The sequence below is a fragment of the Panthera tigris genome, chromosome F2, assembly GCF_018350195.1.
Source record: "Panthera tigris isolate Pti1 chromosome F2, P.tigris_Pti1_mat1.1, whole genome shotgun sequence".
Lineage (NCBI taxonomy): Eukaryota > Metazoa > Chordata > Mammalia > Carnivora > Felidae > Panthera > Panthera tigris.
Window position 1 is genome coordinate 53,199,577 of NC_056676.1, and position 24,735 is coordinate 53,224,311.

A 24,735-nucleotide genomic window follows, 5' to 3' on the forward strand; every position below is an offset into this window, starting at 1 on the left:
CCATAAAGAACAAATCAAAATATGATGAGGTAAACATTCTATATAGTCATGCGATGAGATCACGGTTAAATACTAACATATTTCTTTCCAGTATTCCCATGAAAGTGTTTTCATCTATTGCTTTCCAGTGCACAAGTAGCTTTACTCATCCCTTCTCAGTACTAAAAATTCTTTTGGACTGTTCAACTGTTCTTTTCCAAACAAAACATAAAATTATATATTGCAGATGTGAATTCTTTAGATTAAAAATAGGCTCACAGCTTAAAGTTTAAAGATAAGGTATAGCAGTCAAAATGTTTGCAGGGTATACTTTATCAATTATATATCATTTAATATCCCCAGTGTGCTTACTCTGTTGCCCACTATACAAAATAATTCTTGTTGAATTATTTTGCTCTTGAGGAAACTTATTCATTTTTAAGACTCTCTACTCAATATTAACCTGGAAGCAAGCTTGATTTTACTATAGGGATGTTGTAGTTACGAACTGTATATCTAAAAAAAAAAAGATTTTATATTTGGAAAATACCAATTACATCCTACTTCAAGCAAACACATTCTTCAAATACAGGAATAATATGTAAGAGGTACGTAGTAGGTCAAGCATACTTAATATAAACTTTACGTACGCTTTAAAGAAGAAAAATCAGTGTATAATTGAATTGCTCAATCATGTAGCCAGATGGCTTGAAGACCTTAGATTCTAAGATCTAATTTGCTAAGAGCCAGAATGAAGATGGTTTTAATGAACAACATCTAAACATCTCATTTAGCCTCCTTCACTAGCCTCAATGATGACTCCAGACAACATTGTTTTAAGATTATAATGTCCATTTTATTTCTATTAATTGCATCTTTTGTCTGAATTTACATTATTATAATATCTCTAATATATTTATTTTTGATAAAATATTATTCTGTGTTGTCTCTATATTGGGAAATCAGGAGTGCCATCATGTGATTTAAAATAAAATCCTCAAATTAAATGTTATTCAGAATTTCTCTCTTACAATTCAAAATTTTATGATATTATGTAACTCTTTATTTCATTTGATTTATTGTTATTCTGTTGACTTACACATGTAGCAAAAACTTAGATACCTGATCCCTAGATGGTCTGTGGGGAACTATTTTCAGTATTCATGTTTGCCATCTAAAGACTGTGTTTGAGTTGGTTATTTATTTGTGCTATGTTAGAGCAAGGCATTTTATTGGTGCTTCATCAAATGTAGAATTATTTTTCCACTACTTTTCATAAGATTTTTGGCAGCTGCGAGTGGGAGTGGTTACAGAGGTGATTAGAGCCAGTGACCTGATGGCTGAAAAATTGTTGAGAATCTGATACAGACCATGGTGATACACAATGTTATCAACCTTCCTGGTTCTTGAGTGAAGACAAGAGGCTATGGCAGTGAGATTTCCATTTGTTTAAATGTATGCTGTAAAAATTGAATGTTTTTTTTGTTTTTCTTTTTTTTTTCCTGAAACCATTATATATATATACAACCTGTCCATTAGTCACCTCATACATTTTATTATCACTTCATACTTTATTTTCTTCCTTTGACCTCAGGAAGAATCCCAAGTAATTTTAAAACCCATTAGTATCTCTGAACACTCACAAAAAATCCATAAATGATTTCTTAATGGTCATTACTAATCGGTATTAAGCAATCTTGAACTGGCTAGAAGTCATTGTATATAGACTTTAAAAAATCTTTAAGATGTGAATTCTCTTATTCTCTTTTGTCAAAACTATCATTTCTCTTTTGAGTATCTAAAAATAATACAAAATGTTTACTACTTAGTAAAACCATCATAAAAAATGGGACAATTCCATTTTCACTCTCCATTATTATAGTGTGTTGGATATTAAAATAAGAAAATTGCAAAACTTCTTTAATTTACAAAGAGGGTGAGGAATCCTGACTGTCCCCTGTCTCCCACACTTCTGGTTGATCCCTTGAGTAAGACAGGTATAGACAAAGGGCTTAGTAATGCTCAGTTTAGATACAGTTTCCAGCTCCTGTGGACACCTGTGCCATCTGAGAAATGATCTGTAGTGCTGTGGGATATTATATAACATAGAAACATGGGATTTAGAATAATGTAGATGGAATTCAAATCCTGGCACCACTATTTTGTAGTTGTGTGCTTAGGGCAAGTCACCTGTAAAGTAGGGATAATGCTAATACTGACCTTCTAAGGTTGTTAAAGAATAAATGAGATAATGAATAAAAACTCTTATTAGCACAGTTCCTATTATACAGTAAATAACCATAGCAATATATTCATATATTATACATATAGCAATATATGCATATATGTTATACAGTAAATATGCAGTAAGGTTAATCATTACTCTTATTCTCACTTCTGGGTCCAAGAAAGTACATTGAGAAATCTTTCTCACACTCAAAGAGAAAGATCCCTTTCTCACACCTTGATGGGGAGGACCCATACGGGAATAAAGCAAGAGTTAAAAGCAAATCCTCAAAATGAGACACAGAATTTTCCCTGAGTCTCACAGGGTGGGCAATGGTGCTATTTATTGGGGCTTATTAAGTGTCAGAAGTAACTATACAAATAAAGGCACGTTAGAAAGGTCTGTAATTTTGTTCTCTGAGTTATGCTTAGTATTGTCACTTAATTTGGAACATTAACAGCTTGATCAAAAGTAGAAATTATTGTTTCTGATGATCTTCAAAGCTGTAACATCCATGTCTAGAAGCTGTAGAGTTAATTTAAATCAATTTGTCATTATTTAGAATTATAAACACAGCAAAAGGAGACCTTTGAAGACACCATCTATTACAATCCATAAAAATTGGGAGTTTTCATATTCCTAAATGTGTTTAGCAGGCATGATGAAGAGATTTGTCTAAATGCTTTCCATATTCACCATGGAAGGTAGGCTTTGTGGGGATAGTTTGGAGTCTTTAGGAGAATTTGTATAGTAGGAGCCTTTCCGCTTTCCCAGATCTGATGAGGAACATACAAACAGAGGTGCTTCTACTTGAAGACCACCATGTAGTGTCCATTAGACCAGTTACTCTTAGCAAACCTAATGAGGAGTTCGGGCTAAGGAAGAGATTGTCATAGCGAAGGACCTTCCATGCATGAGGAGACTGATGCCTCTGGGAAAGAACTTGGCATTTCCAGATCCCACCATTTTTGGCTTAGAACTTAACTCCTCTAGGTTAGTGCCTTCCTCAGCTATAGCACCAAAGAAATCAGTGACTCCACTAGTCAGAGCAGTAACAGAGCCTGATGCATTGGTTAAGCAGTCTCCATTTGAAGTCAGACTTCTTGGATTTAAAGACTGATTTAGCCACTTTTACACCTGACGACCTTGGGAAATCTTTTAGCCTCTTATCTCTAATTTCTCTATTTAAAAAATGACATCTACCTCATAGGATTTTTGTGGATAGAATCAGGTAATGAAAGTAAAGAACTTAGCTCATTTATTGGAACATTTTAAATGCTCAAAAAATCAGGGTTTCTGTTATTAATATTTTAGGGACACTTTTGGTTACATATTGGAAAGCTAATCTAGTGAGGTAAAATTTTCTTTGGGTTAAATGAAGTAGCAATGGGGTCCTTAGGGAACTAGGGGGCTAAGAACATGGAGGATCATACCTTAGCCAACACTTTGGTCTAGAAGAGTAGTGATAACAGGTTATAGTGTCTACGAAAACAATGTGTGAACACCTTGGATGCACATTAGAGTGATGAGATAATGTCCATCAGCCCAGAAAGTCCCTTCATCTAGGACCTTGGATACCTTTATGCTGAATTGTGTTTTCCCAAAATGTGACCTTGTTTGGAGATAGGGTCTTTATAGGTATCAAGTTAAAATGAGGTCATTAGAGTGGGCCTTAATCCAATATGACTTATGTCTTTATAAAAAGGGGAAATTTGGACATAGAAATATTAAGAGAGGAAAACCACCATGTGATGAGTCACAGGGAGGACAGCCATCTGCAAGCCAAGGAGAAAGTCCTGGAACAGATCCTTCCCTCACAACCCTAGCAGGAACCCATCCTACCAACATCTTGGATTTTAGAATGTAAGACAATAAATTTTGTTTAAGCTGCCCAATTTGTTGTATTTTGTTATGGCAGACCTAGAAAACTAGTACAGATACTTAATAAAAAGTGTCTCAGAGTGGACTCAGTGAGGATATTGGTGGTGCAGGTAGTGGCATGTGAAAGAAGTAAGGCCTCCTTCAGTTACAAAGCCATGGTCACAGACACTAGGAAAGGCATCTTAGGGGAGTTGTCAGTTTGGATGTGGTTTAATCCTGTTCAGTACTTGGGAAAAACAGGATCCCAGAATCTTCCCATCCTCTAGTTTTCCAAGGGTTTTTACAGCATAGTGGTAATAATCATCCTATTTGCTTTCCACTTGGTGTTAAAAGCATGCTCAAAGGATTCAACATATTTAGGAGGGACCTTATGTTTGGTTTGAAACTAATAGGAAGGGAAAGGTATGAATCTTACTTCTAACTCCTCCATTTTTGTAAATCAAACCCAGATGATAGGAAACATCAGTAGAAATACTTCTACTTCTGTTTTGAATGACACAGGCCACTAGAGTTATACATAGTTGTTTGAGATTAATTAATAACATATTCATCCAGTCTTTTGTCAGACATTTATTGAACCCTTACTATATATCAGGCTCCATTGACATTAGGGCTTTGATGGGAGACACAATTTGGTTTCTGTCCTCAGAAGACTTACTATCTAAAGAGGGATGTATGTGAATAAACAGAAAGCTGCAGCAGACTGTAACAATTGCTGAAGAACTCAGGGATGCTCTGAGAGCACACAGAAAGGGCATTATGTCATCCTGGAGGGTATTGAGGAAGCTATGAAATGCCTCTAGGAACAGACGATGCCTGAACCAAGTCTAATAGGTCCTCCTAGCTAGGTGAATGCGGGTGGAGGGAAAAGAGAGGGCAGCCCAGATAGTGGGTATAACACAGTCATTGCCACGGGGGAATGAGAGAACATGACACCCATCTACTATAAGCACAATGATTATTTTCAAAAGTAGGTTAAGTACCGAGGGAAGGAAAAAAGATGGAAAGTTACTAGAGGGTGTGCAGCAGCCACATGGAGTAGAAAATGAACTAATTTTCAAGTTAGAATTCATGTATTTATTCAATAGATATTTACTGAAGTTCTAAATATATTAGGAATAGAACATAGAGTAGTCATTTTTGACTTCTTGGCAAAGGCTTACATTTGCCTCCTGCCTGTGTCACTTCCTTTCTGTGTGGGTTCTGAGCAAGTCATTAACCTAAAGTGGGAGAGCACTTAATTTCCTCATCGGAAAAATAAGAGAGCTGGATCCAGGTTGCTCTTAGTTCTAAAATGACACTGCCATGAGCAGTAAGAACATGTTATCCTGGTTGACATGGGTAGAATGTGAGGTTGGTTCAGTGTGCCGCCATTCTAACACCAAATACCCTGGGCCCAAGTCTACTGAGTTAATAACTCCATACTGGGAAGAAGAGTGTTCAAATAACAGTCCCATTAGGCAACAACCCCCTTCTCCCAGAGTAATAAAAGTCACACATTTATGATTTGTATGAAATAAAAACTGTGAGTTTTGTTTATTCTGTGAAAAATCTGTCATGTCTCTGTGGAAACTGGTTTTTATCACTCAGAGGGTTACTATAATAACTGTAGACTTTTCTACACTCATTCTTGCTCCAAGAAACAATGGGAATTTTACATCTTAGTTTATGAGCAATTATGACTCAATTGTGAAAATATTAATCATTGAGAGGAGAGAAACATGGCTGGCCTTGGAGAAATACCTCAAGCAACTAGAATTTGTGCTGGTATCCCCTTTTCTCCCTGATCATGCTAAGTACCCTTCCTTTTTTTCTCTACCCTCACCTCAACCTGTCTTCTCATTTAGGTTGGTAGTGAATGGTGCTACCACTCATTAGGTTGATAGTGAATGTTAATGAATGGTGCTTATCACCCACTAATTATGAACTTAAGAAAAGGATCTCTTGTATTGTTTATAATAATCCACGAAGAATATACCATTATCCTTTTTTTACAGGTAAGGAAACTGAGACTCTGAAATAGATAACTTTTCCAAGACCATATAATTAATAAATTCCAGAGCTGGGATTAGAACCAGGTAAAGTTTCCCACCAGGCTTTGTTCTTATTCATATTCTGTCTTTCTTTCTCTCACTCCCTCTCTCTGTCTCTCTCCCTGGAAGAGTTAGCTCACCCTCAAAGAGCATGCTTGTTGTAGGTATTGATTTTGTAATTGTTGTATCAATATTGATGTCTAAATATGAATCACTATTGATTTCTAAATCATGCTCTCATGGAACTTGGCCATAATCCTTATGCAGCTTCAGTGGTTACCACCCTCACACATACGTTTGAGGGAAATCTCTTCTTTCTGCCATAATATTAGGCATAAGCCTTCCAATGTAATGCATTTTTGAAGCAATTGAACATTCTTTAAATGGTGTAAGTGTTATCTTATTTGGTTTTAATGGGAAGATTGCCTTGCAAAAATCATGAAGACAAGTATCTTTCTTTATGGGAAGTGATAGAAGCCAAAGGCAAAAAAAAAAAAAAAAAAAAAAAAGAAGAATTTACCAAGTAGAAGATAAAAAACAGCAACAACAACCATGACAAATTGAGACTCCTCATTGACATTTCCTATAGCCATTGAGAGAAAAGGAAGTATGTGGGCACAGAATACAAAGCAGTCAGCCAGGACTATTTTCATGGCCACATGATTTACATTCTGATGGAGGAATCAGAACAGTGATAGAAGAACAGGTGGAGAGGCCACAATAATAAACTCCTCCGTGCCCCCGCCCCCAACAAAATGGTATTTAGCAAATGACAGCTGATGAAATAAGCCTAAAAACAAGAAGAGAAACTTATGTTTTAGCACTTGTAAAAGGAGTTGTTTAGCATTATTTAGCTGTGTTCAACCAAGTATTCCTCTTTCCACCTGTCCCTCTCCTCTCTCAATACTGTACATTAGCCTAAAATTCATTAACCATTGTGGAAAAAGCAGCCATCTTATGGGCCTGTTGTAACTTTTGAAGGTGTTCTATAGGATATGGCTACCCACACCAGTTGGAAGGGTATTTAGTTTGTTTGTTTGTTTATGGTCAGCCACTCCATTTCCCTTCTTAGTTTTGGTACTAAGGCTGACTTTCAGAGATTCTCTATTCTAAGAAAACCAAGACTGTTGCACTTCTTTAATCATCTGGCAAGAGAGTTTCCCTCAACTTGACATTGTAGCTGTCCTGGACACCTAGCTCAAGCCCTATAACCTTGGCAATGCCAGTGGGTCTGCACAGTACTGTATTCACAGCACCAAAGGTTCCCAAGATGAACTACATTTCAGAGTGAAGAGTTCAACAGCACAGTCTGAGCAAAAGACGTGATCTGAGAGTTTTCTGCCTGCCCCTAAGTAAGTTTTTTCATTCTGGCATGAGAGGCTATCAGAAAATTCCCATCCTTCTTGCTCTCAGTCATCATTGTAGCTGGTCTTTTGTATATATTCCTCTTCACAACCCGCTCCTGATTCCATAGCCTTCCAATCTCATATTGCCAACTTGTTGTGTCTTTTCACAATTTCAAATATGTCATGGCTAAAGCAAGTCCTTCACTTTCCCCATTCCACTGGCTGGCCTCTTTCAGAATCTCTCCCGTGTCTGCTTAAAAAAGTAATCTTTGAGGGGTGCCTGGGTGGCTCAGTCAGTTAGGCATCCGACTTTAGCTCAGGTCATAGGGTCATGATCTCACAGTTTGTGAGGTGAAGCCCCACATCGGCTCTGTGCTGACAGCTCGGAGCCTGGAGCCTGCTTCAGATTCTGTGTCTCCCTCTCTCTGCCCTTCCCCTTCTCACACTCTGTCTCTGTCTCAAAAATAAATAAACATTTAAAAAAAAGTAATCTTTGAGACTCCTCCCCCAAATTCTTCTCCCTTTCTCTTCGCATTATCAACTCAATTGAAAGAAAAAAAAAGACAAAATCTATTGTTTCTCCCTACATACTATATCTGGTCCTAGGTTTTTTTTTTTTTTTTTCTTTCTTACCACTGATGTTCTCCCAGCCTCTATGCCCAAGAAACTATGATCATGTCTTGGCTAATATTGCTGTCTCTAGTCTTTTCTCTTCTGATCCTTTCTGCATATCATATAGTTACACTTTTCTCAAGACAATGTTTCCTTGAGTTTCTCCTCTGTTTAGAAGCCTGAAGTAGGATCCAGCCTCTCCTGAATCAGCTGTAAATACTTTGCTAAGTTTGAAATATTATAGAACCTACTGCAAATTTATCAAACCTCATTTTCCTGCTATTCCCTTAAACACAGCTCCATGTCAGACAAGACCGTTCTCATTCACCTCACCAACACAGAGTTTATTTCTAACTTTCATATCTTTCCTCACCTAAAAGGTTTTTTAAAATAATTTTTGTTTATGCTAACCCTATTCATTCAAAATCTAAATCTCAACTCACACCCTTTTCCATGAAGTTTTCTCTGGCCACTCCAGCCTGCAACCTTGAATGATTATTTGCTTCTTTGAATTTCTGTTGGTCTCTCCTGGAATGTTGTCTTGTATTGTTCTTGAATACTTTAATAACAATTAGCCTCATCTTTCCAATTAGAGTATAAACTCATCAAGGATCAGAGACTACTCTAAATTCTCTTTCAGAGATAAAGTTTTCTACCATTTGAATTTAGCCTCTTAAAGTCTGTGGTGTATTTTCATATACATTATCTTTGAATTAGAAAGCCTTACCAGAATTTAATTAATTTGTATTTTCCATCAGAGAAAGTAGCTGCTGACCACCCTCTGTAGAGTTTCACGGACACCCTGGAAAAAGCCTTGGTACCTATTTGAGTAAGCAAATATATGCCAGAGAGAGCACCATGATGACAAAAAGCTGCAAGAGCTTCTGTTTTATTCATCAAACCTCTGTCTGTATGAGGAATTTTTAAGTGGGAGGGGAAAGCTGCTTGAGGAGCTCAGAGTTACCTAAGTGGGAAGCAACTTATTTCCCTTAACTTCTTCTCCCTGAGATTCAGAATTAAGGAGTTCTGCTTGTTTTAGTGTGGTCCTGACCAACCATCAGTTGGCAAGAGAGGGCAACATGAGCCTTTAAGTCAAGTTAACATAAGTTCAGAGGAAGAGGGCACTTAGGAGAAGGGGAAGAGTGAACACTGTTTTCTATGTCGAGGGTAGTAAACACTGGAATCAGCTTTTAGTTCAGCTCTTCTTTGGGACTATCTGTCATGGGGAACAAAAGGCCCAGAAGATCTGAAAATTAACCATCACACTTGGAGGTCAAGCCTACACTAAAACTCAACATAATACATCTAAAAAGGACACCTACACCCAACAGTGGGCAGCATAAAGGGATTTTAGTCCCCATCACATTTCTGGATACAACCATTGGAAACCACTTGGCCCGAAACCAACACTGCCCAAGTTTCACTTAGGCTTCACATCTGATACAGTATACCCTATAAAACTGGCTTTGAAACTGCTTTGATCCTGGGAGCCCCAACGCTCTTTAATGGCTGTTACACTGGGGAGTGAACCTGCCACTCCTCAAAGAAAGGAAAGGAAAGGAAAGGGAAGGGAAGGGAAGGGAAGGGAAGGAAAGGAAAGGAAAGGAAAGGAAAGGAAAGGAAAGGAAAGGAAAGGAAAGGAATGAAGGAATGAAAGGGAAAGAAAGAAAAGGAGAAAGGGAAGGGAAGGAAAGGAAAATTTGTCTCAGCCACTGTGCTTTGACCATGACCAGCCAAGTTAAATCCAGCTTCTACCCAGTAGCTTTCCATGATAGTAAATACTCTTCTTCTCTACTTCGTACTATTTTTTATTTTTTTAATGTTTATTTATTTTTGAGAGACGGAGACAGAGTATAAGCAAGGGAGAGGCAGAGAGAGAGGGAGACAGAATCTGAAGTAGGCTCCAGGCTCTGAGCTGTCAGCACAGAGCCCGATGCGGGACTTGAACCCATGAACCATGACCTGAGCTGAAGTCAGATGTTTAACTGACTGAGCCACCCAGGCACCCCTCTCCTACATACTATTAAGCACAAGAGGTTCCTTGAAATTAAAATGTAGAGAGGGTTGAGGCCTTGAAGAAATATAGACCAAACCTCCCTCTTCTGATAAGTGAAAATTCAAGCATAATTATATTTTGGGATTTGACTGAGTCATATTCTGCATTCTACATGCATGCAGAATATAAAGAGGGTTCCATATTCTCTTTGATATTCACAATAAACTTATAAATTAGGAAGGCCAAATATTACTTCCCCCATTTGAAATGTCAGCTCTTTGTAGCTGATAGTCAAGGAAGGCTTCTTGATTGTATAATATTTAAAAATAATCCAATCTCCTCTTGACCTGGTGTGATAGGCAGAATAATGTCCCCCTCCTCCCCAAATGTCCACTTCCTAATCCCTGGAACCTGTGAATATGGTATTTTATATTGCAAAGTGTTTTTGCTAATGTGAAATATCTTGAGATGGGGAGGTTATCCTGAATTATCTGGTTGGATCCAATATAACCACAAAGATCCTCGTAAGTGGAAGGTTCAGAGTCAGAGAGGAGATGTGATCACAAAAGCAGATTGGGAGCAGGAGAGGGAGAGGGAGGAGAGAAACTTGAAGGTGTTATGCCCCTGCTGACTTTGAAAATGGAGGAAGGAGCATGAGCCAGAGAATGCAGGTCGTATCTCAAAGCAGAAGAAAGTCAAGGAAATAGATTCTCTTCTAGAGCCTCCAGAAGGAAGGCAGTCCTGCCAACACCCTTATTTTAGGACTTCAGACCAGAACTCTAAGATCATACATGTGTGTTGTTTTAGGCCAATAAATTTGCAGTAATTTGCTACCACAGCAATAGGAATCTATATACCCAGCTAAGACACAATTAGTGGCAAGACTTTAGTAGCAAAGCTAATTTGTAATCTGTTTTACTGCCTATCTATTTCTGGATGGAAAGAAAAGATAGTATAATAAATTGTTAACTGAAGGAAATTATTTGGTGCTTACTTACCTGATAGGATCGTTGTGTATTTCTAGCTTCTGGGTATCACCAACTTCTCCTTTCAGACACATTCAGCTACTGCAGCCCAGCTCTGAATGTCCTTTTGTGTGCATGTGTCTGCCCATTTCACACTTGGGCATGAAAGCAGAACTGTGTGTATGGCCAGTGTGTATTCCAAAGGGTCAGCAAAAACTCTTGCTTGCTTAAAGCTGTTTCAAGCTGTTTTCAATACCATGTCGCTTCACAATTACTAATTAAAAAATGAGAATTTGCTTTTGTGACCATTTGAAGAACTCAGAAATGTCTTCATACTTTTTAGTTTCCTGGAGTTTAAGTTCAAAATTTTCAAGATTGCCTGTTGAAGTTCATTGGAGAGAAATGACCTTCACATTAATTTTTCTTTTACTATGAGTCTATTTCATTGTTAGTTAGGTTCCAGGAAAAGCCATGTTCTTCATGCTAGTTTCCTCATTATTTGTGTTGTGGTTTTTCAAGAGATTTAAAGTAAGTCAACCCAGATATAAGTAACAAACTTTCAATAACTTGGTGAAGTTTCCAAACTCTCTACCATTTAAATTTTTTTCTAGAAATAAAGCAGTCAGACATTGTCATAATTCCATTACTTGTTATATGCAGCTATACTGAGTTAGAAGTTTGAAATGTTATGGTTATAGCTTCTTACTCTTCATAATCACTAACAGTTATTGAGCACTTATTGTACATCAGGTTCTGAACTAAATATTTTACACTTATTGGCATGTATGATTCTAAAAACAGCTCTGTGATATAGTAATGGTGGGTTGGTTTTATGAATAGCTACAATTATTCACATATCCCTAGTCTTAGTCCATTCAGGCTGCTATAACTAAATACCACAGACTGGGTGGCTTATAAACAACAGAAATTGATTTCTCACAGTTCTGAAGGCTGGAAGTCCTAGATCATGTTCTCTGCTGTTGATAGCTGGCAACTTCTCTCCATGTCCTCACATGGTAGAAGGGGCTAAGGATCTCTCTGCACCCTCTTTTTATAAGGCACTAATCCCATTATGAGGGTTCCACCCTTATGACTTAAGTACCTCCCAAAGGCTATTGTTTCTAATACCACTGTCTTTGGGGGTTAGGATTTCAGCATATGAATTTTGGGGAGATTCATTCAGACCATAGCATTCCTGAATCCATACCATTTAATAATTTCTTTTAACACTGACTCAGGGCTTGGCCGTGTAACTTGCTCTGATCAATGGAACAATGGCAAACTTGATGCAGGCAAAGACTTGAAAAAGAGCCTGCATGTTTCTCTTCCTTCTCTTAGACCTCTGCCACCACCAGTGAACAGACCTGGACTAGCTTTCTGGAGAGACATGAGTTATATTGGAGAAGAGCTAAGATATCTAAACACGGACATTTTAACCTACACAGCCCCAACTACCCTTCCAGGTAATTGAGAAGCATGAGTGAGTCTAGCTGAGGTCAGCCCAGCTCAGACCAGATTGTGAGTAATAATAAATGCTGATTAGTTCAAACTCTTAAGTTTCGAGGTGATTGATTACTTAGCAATAGCTAACTGATACATGTAGATACTAATATTCTTATTTTGTATATGAGGAAACTGAATTCTAGAAGGATTAAGTAACTTGTTCAAGACTGACTCTAGGTGCGCCTGGGTAGCTCAGCTGGTTAAACCGACTCTTGGTTTTGGTTCAGGTCATGATCTCATGGTTCGTAAGTTTGAGCCCCACATCGGGCTCTGTGCTGACAGTGAGGATCCTGCTTGGGATTCTCTCTCTGTCTCCCTCTCTCTCTGTCCCTCCTGTGCTCTCTTTCTCCCTCTCAAAATAAATGAATAAACTTAAAAAAAAGAAGACTGACTCTAAAGCCCATGAACTTAAACATATGCAATTAAAACACAGTTTGTAAAACTTTGAAATGAAATCTTCCACCTAAAAATTGAGACTAGTTCCTGTACACACACACACACACACACACACACACACACACACACACACAGTATCTCCATTATTAAAGGACCTAAATGAGCATTATGAAATAGATGTAATATAATGGAGCATTAGGTGATCATCATTGATCTGTTAACTTCACATAGGTGACACTATTGACATCTGGGCAGAATAATTTTCCTACGGTACAGGACTCTTTTAGGACTGCAACATGTTTATGGACCTTGTCTCTGTAATGTTCTGCGTGCCCCCATCCCAGTCATAATGACCACTAAAAATGTCCTCATAGTAATTTTGACTATTAATCTTGGCATCTACCTCCTGCCCCAAATTTCCAAACTTCCCTAAATGGGGGATAAGGCTGGGAGAGATATCACTTCCAGTTGAGAACCACTGTTGGAATTTTTTAAATATTGGAGTTAATACAAAATGCATATAGTTTTTTTATGTGTATGTACCAATTAAAAATAGCTTAATTTAATTGTTTAGCTTAATAAATTATTATAAGGCAAACATTCTTGACATCAGCATTCAAATAAAGAAGTACTTTGTCTGTCAATCTCAGATACCTCTCCTGTGTTCCTTGTCCCTATTGCAACATCCTCCATCCCCCCAAAAGTAACTACTTCCTAGATTTTATAATAACCACTTCTTAAATTTTTATTTCTTTGTAGTTTTCTCAGCCAAATGTATATACCCCTGGTCAACATAGTTTTGTTTTGACTATACTTAAAAAAATATATGCCTAGGTGACTCCTTTTAATCTAATAGTAACATCTTCTTCCACTTATAATTTATTTGTTGACGAACGTTGTGTATTTAACTATCAGGGTGAAGAAAATAAATATGTGAAAACACAATTTTTTGTTTGGAAAAAATGGCAATATCATTTTATCAACTTATGCATAATCAACTTATGCATAGTTTATTCAGAGTCTCACTACAATGTGTTGGTGTCGTTTTGGCACAGTTGTGTCTTAAGACAATGACCCCACTGACTTTCTTCAGTTAACATCATGGCCAAAGATGTTAAACATCATGTTAAACAGAGAGGTTAATAATTATTTCTCAAGGAACAGACCCTGATTACTTCCAGGGAAGGTATTAACTTCAGCTCTATTCTACCCATACCTGTCCAAGAATGATATCATCATTTTAGCCATTTATTTTGTACTTTTTCAATCAGGAATGATATAGAAAATGCTTTTGCTTTTTTCAACCCTTTCTTTCTCTTCAGTTTCTGTTTCATGGCTTTATCCTCCCAAATTAGGAAAAAAATCCAAGCCTAGGCATTACTTGGGATCATGATGCTACAGATTAGGCTGCTTTTTTCTGAATTCTATACTTCAAGTTGGAATATTTTAGAATATCAGCTTACAGTATAATAGGGAAGGTAAGAAGCTACTTATCCTTTTGAAGTTGGCAGGTAAGTTGATTGCCTAGAAATCTGAGTGCTATTCAAAACTAACAAAATTTGCTTTTTGATTATAATAGCAATACGTAATCACAGAAGACTTTGGGAGAAAGCAGAAAAGTACAAAGAAAACTAGTAAAAATTAGAGAATGATGTCTTGTTGACAGAGTCTATTTTCCTCATTTTAATTTTAAGACCATATGTTTAGCTGTTATTTTCAGGGACAGAACACCAGTGCCATTGCCCAGATAGTGTTTTGTTAGCTCTGCACCAATGCTGACTGCCTGTCTAGACTGGTGTGTTTTCCTCTCTCCTAGCACGTCACTGCACTCAAGATTAACAACTGTGAGGGCCACCCATCATGTGAACTCATCTGCAACTTGGTTTTGTCTATAATCTTGCATGGGACTCTCTTCTATCCCTCTCTATAACATCCATTCCTAGATGAGCATTCCTCCAAAGTGAGCAGACTAGTGTGATAGGTGGCTCCAGTCTGAATGGTCAGTTAGGATGTAAAATAACACTAAATTCATTAATTTACAGCCCAGGCTAAAACTATTCCTCACTAGCTCTCACCTAAGCCTTCTTTATCTATAGTCAAGAAAGATCTGATCGTTAAGAGATTTTATAAACTTCACTCCATCTTTATTTTCCATGTGATTTCTTAGCTTCCTAGGTCTCTGAGGAAGAATTTAACTTCCCCTAGGGAATACTGTTAGTATGATATGATAATTAACAATGAATAACTTGTACCTGGCACAGTGAAAACTCAAACTCAATGGGAATGTTAGCAAATAAAACAATTAGTAGTAGAAATTTTAAGTTGGAGGATCCATGTCTCATCCAAATGAATATTTTCAAATATATAGTTAGAAATACATAAACAGGGGTGCCTGGGTGGGTCAGTCAGTTAAGTGTCTGACTTTGGTTCAGGTTATGATCTCATGGTTCATGAGTTTAAGCCCTGCGTCAGGCTCTGTGCGGACAGCTCAGGGTCTAGAGCCTGCTTCAGATTCTTTGTCTAACCCCCCCCCTCCCCCCGCTCTCTCTGTCCCTCCCCTGCTCACCCTCTGTCTCTCAAAAATTAAAATTAAAAAATTTTTTAAAAAGAGCATAAAAAGCTCAATTAAAAAAAGAAATACATAAACATATTTATGAAAATACAAGAGCATTTAATTAGCTAAAAGATATATTATCTATCTTTCTAAATAGCTTGAATTATCCTGGAGAGTCATTGCCAAAGCTGGAAAACTCCAGTGGTCTGTATGCTTTCAACTTTACTCAGAAGACAAACATGACTTTACCTGCTTCTTCTCCAATAATCCATGGTACCCAACAGATTTGTTTTAGGTTTAGAATTAATTAATAGGTTTAGAATTAATTTAATTTAGCTACTGAGTTGTACATTCTTTGAGAGTAAGAATGCACTTTACTCACCTATCTAGTGAGCTCCTAACAGAAGACCTAATAATAGCTAAGTTTTTAATAAATATTTAGTGAATGAGAGAACCCATGTATTTAGTTAGAGTAACATTGGAGGTTAAATCTGCTTTCTGTCCCTAAGAAAATTTGGGGTACAAAAGTGAATTCATTTTAGGAATTATTGCAAGTCCATGAATATAATCTGAATGATAATCTGGAAAAAAGCTAGAACAATAATCCTGAAGACAAAACATATCTAAATTCATTCATTTATTAATATACTCAGCACTACCGTGTTCCAGGTGTTGTATTAGGCAACAGGAATATAGCAATGTGAAAGACTGATGGGGTTCCTGCTTTTATGCAACTTAAAAGTCTAATGAAGGACACAAGTAAATTGTTAATTTTAAGACTGTACAATCAATGTTATGATAGAGCCTATGCATAGCCTAAACCAGTGGTTCTCAAATTTAGCAGGCATCAGAATCATTCAAAGGCTTTTCACAACACAGGCCGCTGGGCCCATCCCCAGAGTTTCTGATTCTGTATGTCTTGGATGAAGCCTTAGGATTTGCATTGCAAGTTCTCCGGTGATGCTAATGCTGCTGGTCCAGAAATCACTTTAAAAACCATTGGTTTAGGGGTGTGGAGGTGGCTCAGTCAGTTGAGCATCTGACTCAATTTTGGCTCGGGTCATGATCTCGAGGTTCTTGGATAGAGCCCTGCCTTGGGCTCCAGGCCGACAACACAGAGCCTACTTGGGATTCTCTCTCTCTTTGTCTCTCTGCCTCTCCCCCACTTGCGTGTGCTCTCTCCATCTCTGTCTTTCTCTCTTTCTCAAAACAAATAAACATTAAAAAATAAATAAAAAAATAACCATTGCTTTAGATTAAAGGAGCAATAGGGTAGGCTAAGCTAAACTTTGTGACCTCATTAGTTCAATGATAACTTGAGGGAAGATAATTCATTGAAATGTTAGTTTGTATAGTTACATTTCTTCCTTCTTGCCTATTCAAGGAGAAAGCTTGAGCTTTAGCAATTTCTTCCCACATGTAAATTTTTCAGAGTATACAAGAGAAGTTCTTTGAACTCAAGTCTCTTTTATAAACACCTATACTCAATTTTAAAGTTTTATGCCAGGTGTCCTTTGCAAGAAGAGGGGAATAGAGGCCCCTCTGAGATACAGAAGAAAGAAAATATTTTGGTTAGACTGGACAGAAATCTGAAGTCTATGATCAGAGGGGAAGCTTCCCTATTTTATAATCATGTCCTAGAGACATGGCAGAACCTCTGAAAATGGATCATCAAGCAAGAATGATCCTGGTATGAGGCCTCCCAGCCTTGCCAGGGATTGGCATATCCTGCGCAAGGGACACAGAAGCAGGAGAGCCATAAGACTTAGAGGAAGCTATGGAAATGGACATACAGAGATTCTGAGTGATGACTAAGGAACTCCTCTCACCCCCACCCCCAATAATGTGGTGCTGTGTAACACTTTGGGCCTTTTAAAGTCCTGGAGGAGGGAAGCAACATAATCAACAGAATGGATTTCTTGCCAGAACACAAAGGAGGCTTGGATAAGGATTCAAATAAATTTAATGAACAATGAATAAGTGTTATTTCTTACACATCTTTGTTTGTGAATTCAGATTTATACTTGCCTCTCTTGGATGATATGTCAATTGTAAAATTATTTTAAAAGAAATTGTGAATCCAGGAAACCAACACTTCTATACATTTTCTGTGAGTTTCCATGAAGGCTAATAAAAACCTTCATATTTAACATGTGCTCAAGAAATATTTGTTATATTGACATGACTCTATTGGAGTATTTCTAAATAACTCAAGTGTGTCAATGCTAAATGTTCAGTTTAGGATAAAGGACACAGTATATTGTAAGTGAGCCAATGTAGTGCTATGGTTAGGGAATAGGTTCAGGAATCACCTGCTTAGATTCAAGTAATACCATTTGGTAATTAAATGACCTTGGACAAGTTAAGCTAAATGTTCTGCAACCAGTCCCACATTTGAAAAATGTGTATAATAGTAAGCCTCTCAGGGTTGTTTTGAGGATTCAATGAATTAATTCTTTGGATTTTAAAATGTAAGAACTCAACATTAATGATAATTTATTGGATATATCCAGTTTGCATGGCTGGGCATTTCCTGAATGAGTTTCAAATAAACATAACTGTGCCTTTTAGGGTGCATTAGTTTTAGAGGCTTAGAATGAAGAAACTTTCGAAAAGCCTAGAATTTGTTGTTATTGTTATTAAACTGTGATCTGTTTTGAAGCGTAATTAACTGATGTTCTGTAAAGTATTCAGTGCATTAACAGTGACAGTTTTAACATTAAGCCAGAAGCACTCTCAAGATATTTAAACATTAACTAACTTGATTGTCTTTAAACTTCAATGTTGTTTTTATTCATTTTTGTCTTTCATAACTTAGCTTATATGTATATATATATTTATTTATTTATGGCACCCACACGTATTCCAAGTGTGGTCCTTTGTAACATTACATTGGAGAATAACAAAGGGATGGTGTCTTGGTTATTTCATCCTATTAAACATCTGTACATTTCATTTTAGCTTATGTTATAGCTGGCTTTCTCAGTTACAGGCATACAGCATATCCTTTCCCCACATAAGCTCTGTTTCTTGTAACTCACCATCTTCTATTTGATTCCTTAATTCCACTGGCAATTTGGAGCAGCCTGCTTACTCATGTTGTGTCTGCAGCTCTGGAATCTTAGCCCTTGAGTCATGTAATTTCGGAAATCTTTGCTTTCTGCCTTATGTATTAACAGCAATCAGGCAGCCCCTTAAGACCTTCCTGGAAAAATCCCAAAATACTTCATTTTTTATTTTGTATTTAGTTGGAAGGGATTCCAGTTAAGTTAGCCTTGGTTTCCTAATTCTGACTGGCCACCCAATTGACGACAGCCTGACCTCTAGTTTGGCAAATCAGCACCCTTGGTGGAACTCTGTGGATTTCCTAAACGTCATACAATCATTTTGTGATATCGAGGTTCCAAAATCACTATTTTTTTTGTTACAGGAAAACCTTTTATGAAACCAATATTTAGTACTAGTAATTACGTTCCTTCTTATTTAGCTTATCAATGACAGATTAGGTTCCAAAGTAGAAAAAAAGTAAGGATTAAAGCTTTATTAAATAAGTATATTTTAATGAAACATTAATAATTGAAGATTAGAGTTTATAGAATATTTATAATAATAATAAATATATATAAATATATAAAATATTTATATAAATAAATATGTAATAATAAATATAGAATATTTATTAATACATTTATTCAATAACTTATTAACCTATTACATGCAGGATATGTTACTACTCTTGTGAAAGCAAGAGCAACTATGACCCATTTTCTGTCCATAAGAAGCTTAGAGTCTAGGTTGAAAGGCAGAAAAACGAACATAATTTCAATGCAGTTAAGTGCTATGTCAAGGGTAAGTACTGAGTATGATGACAGCAAAAAGGAGGGGGCCTCCTAGAGGAGGTTATATCTAAATTATGATAAGAAGGAGAAAAATAATTTAGCCAGGAAGAGAGGAATGCATTTTGCGCATTCTAGGCAAAGAAAACAATTATACAAGGAGTTGGATTATTCCAGCCAGTGATGGACTTGTCTTAGAAGGTCTTACCTACTGTGCTAATTATAAGAGACTGTAAATATGGCCACAAATTCTTCCCCTCTTTGTATCCAAGCCCTTACAATGTGATGTTACAGACCCTCCCATAAAGAGGTGAAATATATTTCTTTCCCTTTTGAATCTGAGTAGGGCATGTGACTTGCTCTGGCTAACGGGACCTAAGCAAATATGATACTAGCAGAGACTTGACTGGTGCTTGTACATTGGAGCCTGACCTCTTGCTAAGCTTGACCCTTGAGACCACCATATTTTATGAGTCTGAGCTAGCCTGTTGTGGGAAAGAGAGATCAGATGGAGGAGAACTGAGGCGTCATGACTGACAGACTGCCAACGGTCAGATATGTAAGGGAAGCCATCTGTAGGAAGCAAACTAAGCCTCCTCCCCCAAAGATAGCCAATCCTAATCTCAGAACCTATGAATATGTCACCTTACATGGCAAAAGAGACTATGAAGATGTGATTAAGTTAAGGAGTTTGAAATGAGGAGACTATTCTGAATTATCTGGGTGGGCTCATTGTAATCACAAGGGTCCTTATCAAAAGGAAACAGGAGGTACAGCCTTAGAGAAGGAGATATGAAAATAGAAGCAAGGGTAGAAGTCACAGAAAGATCTGAAGATGTTTTACTGCTGACTTTGAAAATGGAAAGTGGAGCCATGGTACAAGGAATGCAGGCAGCCTCTAGAATCTGGAAAAGGCAGGGAAACAGATTCTTCTCTAGAGTCTCCAGAAGGAAAGCAGTCTTGCTGACACCTTGCTTTCAGCCTACTCAAGACTTCTGACTTTCAGAATTGTAAAATAATGAACTTGTAGTGTTTAAATACATTTTAGTGTTAAATACATTTAGTTAAATACATTTGTAGTGTTTAAATACATTAAATACATTAAATATGTTACAGTGGCGATAGGAAAAACTAACAGAGCAAGCTACATTGTCTAGGGGCCAGGCAACCTGCTAGCAGACCACAGCTGCCTGGCTGAGCCCAGCGGAGATCAGTCAAGCTGTGACACACCAGAAGAACCACCCAGACTACTCAGGGATCATGAATGATAATGAGCAGTTGTTTTCAGTCACCAGGTTTTTGAGTGATTTCGTACACAAGAACAGCTAACTGATACACTGATCTAGAAATTTAAAATAAAAAATAAATGAAGCAAAATGTTTACATTAAGCTACTTAAAAATAGTTATTTCCTTAACTTTCTTAGGGACTTATGTGGGTAGCTCTCTAAAGCAAAAATTCACCATTCCTGCCTCTGAGTTCCCAGTCTGCTCTAGTTCCTACCCTTCCTAAGTTTGGTGGCTCACCTCTTTGGATTTCTATTTTTTCTTCAGTCACCTTTCAATACAGTTCCCTTCTTTCTTAAACAAGCCAGGGCTAGTTTCTGTTACTGCCTGACTGTGAGCTCTGTAAATGCAACTTGAGAATTCCTTCTCATTACCAACCTGTTACAAATTTGTTAGATACCCTGATGTTTGGGAAGCATGATAGGAAAGACATTCACTCATCTTTAGACTTATCTTTCATTTTTTTTTTCTGGTATTTTGTAGGCACTTAAAAAGAAAGTGATATTGAGTATTATTTCATTGCAACAAATAAACATGAACCTAGAGCTGCTTACAGAGAGCCTCCATGCCTTACTTGTCTCACTCTCTACTCAGCTCAGACTAAATCATCCCTTTGGAATGCCATGAGAAGACATTCTATCGTTTGTTAAGGGATTTGACTGACCACAATTATATTATTATGCCTATGTGTGTTGAAAAATTCCAGGGAAAGTTAGAAAGAATCACATGGGATTTTGGCTTCAATCAAATGAAACCAGTTTGGAATGAAAAAGCAAAGATACTTTGTCTGAGCAATGAAAGAAATTTCACAACTATTAAAAGTATCAGTTTTACTGCAAACTTTTTCTTTCCTTGAATATCCTTATAAATTGTACTTACAGTGGTGTAAGTGTACAATTTTTAGAGGATGAATAAGGATCTTGGTGTTGCAAAATGTCACTTCTGTTACATGGTATCCAGCTTCTTTCAGTGTCTAAGATTATGTATTGGATCAATTTCCTACAGTATATGTAAATATTTTTTTGCCACTTCTATTATACATGCTTGCTCAGCTTGGGTTCTCTGGTCATCAATTCTATGGTACTGTCATCAGAATCATTAATTTTCTGCCTCCTTTTTCTTCCTCTGCCCCCACCAGTCATTCCCTAACCCTTAATGAATTCAAGACCTAGCTTCCCTGTTTTACCACTTAGGCTACTGAACACTGTAGAAATAAAATTGTATAACCACAAACTGGAACTACTACAAGTTTAGTATTTTAAAGTCTAGCTGGACTCTCAGTGCCACTTGGCAATCCTTTTACTTGATGCTGGTTAGTAGCCTGAACTCTTTCTTTTTGCGTCCATAACTTTGCCTCAGTCTTGACAAAGGAAATAGGACTGTCAGACGCTAATAATTTCCCTTCCCTACATTATAAAACTGCCCAAAGTAACATCCATCCTTCTTTTTTTTTGTATGAAGGGAAAATGCGTTGATATTCATCAGCTGTATGCTATATGTCTCCAGCCAAGCCTCCTCCCTGAACTCCAGACTCATACTTATCGTGTACTAAACATTTCCACTAGATATCAAACAGGCTTCTTAAATGTAACATATTCGGAACAATACTCCTGATCTTCCTTGCCAAATCCTGCTTTTCCATTATATTCCCCATGCCAGTTAGTGGTGACCATACTTCTAGTTGTTAAGGTCCCAAATTTTGAAGTCCTCCTTGGCACCCAAGTTACTGTAATCTTTTGTTGGGTTATTGCAGTAACTCTAATTTTTTTCTCTTTCATCTCCCTTGTGGCCTCACAGATTGTTCTCAACACTGCAGCTGGAGTCATTCATTATACTAAAAATGTAAATCAGATCACAGTTTCTGCTTCAAACTCTCCATTGTCTTCCCATTTTATCCCAAGCAGAAGCCCAAGTTTTTACAGTGGCCCATAATGCTCTATACCAACAGGCTCACCATTGCCTCTTTGACCTCATGGCTGACTACTCTCCTCACTCATCTACCTCCTTGCCCTTCCTTGAATAGGATGGATTTGTTTTGGCCTTAGGCCTTTGCATTTGTTGCTCTTTGCCTGCAACAGACTTCCCCAGGTAATTTGCATGCCTTTCCTTTTACTTCGTTCAGGTTGTTGTTGAAATATTTTTTTTCTCCATGAGCTTTTTTCTGATCACTTTGTTTAAAACTATCCTGGGGCACCTGGGTGGCTCAGTCAGTTAAGCGTCCAACTTCAGCTCAGGTCATGATCTCACCGTTCATGAGTTGGAGCCCCACGTCAGGCTCTGTGCTGACAGCTCAGAGCCTGGAGCCTGCTTCGGATTCTGTGTCTCCCTCTCTCTGCTCCTCCCCTGCTCATGCTCTCTCTCTCTCTCAAAAATAAATAAACATCAAAAAAATTTTAAAAAAATCCCCAACTACCTAATCCCACTGACCACTCTCTAGCTCCCTTCTGTGTCTTACTTTTCTCCACTGTGCTTACTATGATAAAACATTTTATATATTCACTTCTTTTGTTCATTGTCTCTTCCACCAGAATGTAAGCATTAAACAAGGGATTTTTTTTTATTTGTTTACTGCTATATTTCCCAATGTTTATGATATTTCTTGGCACATAATAGAAGCTCAATAAATATTTGTTGAATGAAGTGATTTTTTACTTGCTAAGGAACTTCTGCGTTTATATACTGAATCCAATTTCTACTGTCTTTGTTAAAGAATTCATTCATCATCTATTCTCATATTTTCCTGCATTTTTCCTCTTTCCCTCTCATCTAAATCAATGCTTTCAACTATATAATTATATATATAGTTAAATATCACTAATATTAAAAAAAATCTACCCTGTGGTTTCTCGTTCAGGCTGACTTTTTATGAGATTTATAATAAGAAAACACAAAATGAAATAAACACATTGTAGGAAAGATAAGATAGGATGGAGATCAAAAATGAATTTTTAAAAGATGTCTGAAAATTGGAAAAAGAATGGGAGCAAGTAGAAAGATGAAATTGAATTTGAGGGCAACTATGGCTCAGAAAACATGGAAGAAAGAGCCTGAGTGTGTGTGTGTGTGTGTGTGTGTGTGTGTGTGTGTGTGTGTGTGTATGTTTGAGAAACTGTTAGCTAATCTTCCTGGTGATGCCCAGAAAGCATTTTGACTCCCAACTGACAGGGAGAAAAGGCAGAATGAGAAGTGAAGCTAACAACTCAATCTGTTTTATTTCCTCTAACTTGGCCCATGTCTAGTTTCTCTAATGATTCTGTGTTTGGTGGTCTTTTGAGGGAGAAGAATAAGGGGATTTCTTAATGAGTAGGAGAAGAATAAGGGGATTTCTTAATGAGTAGCAAAAAATGGGGGAAATTTTAATTCGATTGGATGTTTAAAATGCAACTTGTATCCTAATCATCATATCTTTGTTTCTGCTGTTGTCATCTTGGAAGACCTCTTATCCAGTTTTTATATATCCTGATTTTAAGAAAATAAACAAGCCCCACTCCCTCCACAGACTTTGATGAAATCCCTGGCCCACTCACAGCTGTCTGACTCCCTTACGTATATCATTTGTTCATCACATTTAGCCCCATTTTATACTGTATAGTCTAATAATTGAGAACACGGAAATTAGTAGTTTATTACATGCCATTAAGCAGAATATATTTTAATAATTACTATAGGTTTTCAGTATATGTTTATTTATTGGTAGCAATTTATGAAAGAACATCGATTTTCCCTTAACCTAAAATTTCCTGTAAGATCTTGTACTTTCTTCTTCTTTTCAAAACTAAATCTACATTCAATAATAGTGTGGTTTCCATTCCCATAGCTCCTTTATTCCTTAAACCTCTATAAATTGCTTTAATCCCTCTATTCTGCTAACACTACTCTCATTGGGCTACAGAGTAACTTCTTAGTTGCCAGGGGAAAATATACATTTCAGTTCTGATTTTTCTTGATCAATTCAACATCAACATCTTGACCACTTCTTGAGTCTTGAGTCCTCTTGAAATTTCTTGAATCTTCTCTGTTGGATTCCAGAAAAGTGTCCTTCCTGGCTCACCTCCCACCTGTGAACATTTCTTCTCAGTTTTCCTCATAGGCATAAGTATCCAAGACCTTTTGTAGATCTTT